Source organism: Chelonoidis abingdonii, chromosome 7 (assembly GCF_003597395.2).
Source record: "Chelonoidis abingdonii isolate Lonesome George chromosome 7, CheloAbing_2.0, whole genome shotgun sequence".
In the NCBI taxonomy this organism is placed as follows: domain Eukaryota; kingdom Metazoa; phylum Chordata; order Testudines; family Testudinidae; genus Chelonoidis; species Chelonoidis abingdonii.
In genome coordinates, this window is record NC_133775.1 from 24143725 (window position 1) to 24144997 (window position 1273).

Consider the following 1273-nt stretch of genomic DNA (forward strand, 5'->3'; position numbering starts at 1 on the left):
ATAAATGGTTGTCTTTCAATTCCTTTGTCCCTTAGCCTACACCGTCCGCAATATGCTCTGTGTAAGCCTTCTGACCAGGCTTTCTGGTGGACTAGGCTTTCTGTGGTAGAGAGAGAATAATGACAAAACCTTTGTCTTTCTCCATTCCTTATGTGCTTAGAGATCCATTTTTATTGGTTGTCTCTTTGTGCATTTCTTTCATTCCCCTCACTTCTCAAAGCCATAATAGTACTGTTGTATTTGCAGGGTAAAAGGTAAATTCTGTGGTTTCATAAACGCATCTATAAAAATACTCCATTTTTATCTCAAAGTAGGCACTTCTTCAGTTGGTAATTTATTTCTCAGACAAAGTTTCATGTTTCTATCCAATAGCTATTTTCAGTACTGATAAGTCATTTATATATATAATATGGGAAATGTGATTTGTTGTCTATTTTCACTTCTCCTGCTTTCAATATGAGCAGTCACCGATTATTTGTGAACTTTCCAAATAAATTGCCTGTTGAGGGTAGACGTAAGTCCCTATGCATTCTTCTTAGACTTTATATTCTCATTGAATAACTCTTGATATTTCCTGCTTTGAAAGGTGAAAATTTGTTAAAGTCTTGTATCTTAGAATAAATTAGAATTAAAAACAGTAATTCTCAGCCGTTGCTTTATACTTGATATGTCAGTTCTCTATATTAATCTATATAATAAGGTAGACTGTTTAATCCTATGGTATATTAAAGAATGAAATAAGCCTTATTCTCATTTATAAGTCTTATTATGTTGATTTGATCCTCAATTGGTTATTTAATTGTTCTACAGCTCTCATGACTAGTCGATGGTATTCTGTATGGAAAAGTACATATTATGTTATTGATGATCTATTATCTCATTTAATCTGTGAACATCAGCTTTCTTTTCATTTATAATCTTCAGATATTTTTCCATCTCTAACTGGGCACAATTTGTATTCTCATTAAGAGAATAAAATGTTTTTTCTCGTTGGGATTATATATAAAAACTTGATAAATAATTGGTTCCTCCTTTGCCCGCAAAAAATTATTCTCTAAATAGTTTAAATTTATATAAAAAAAAAATATAAACAGTTATAACTGTCCAATTTTTAGCTTTTTCAATGATTATAGTTAAAAAGTAAGCATTTATATATTATAAGTTATGTAGTTTATAAAAAGATAATACTGTCCATACTTTTGTATAAAATATTATTTTGTTCAGTCAAAGGAAACTCAGTCAGCTCAGGCAAAATACACTTTTCCTCCCCATT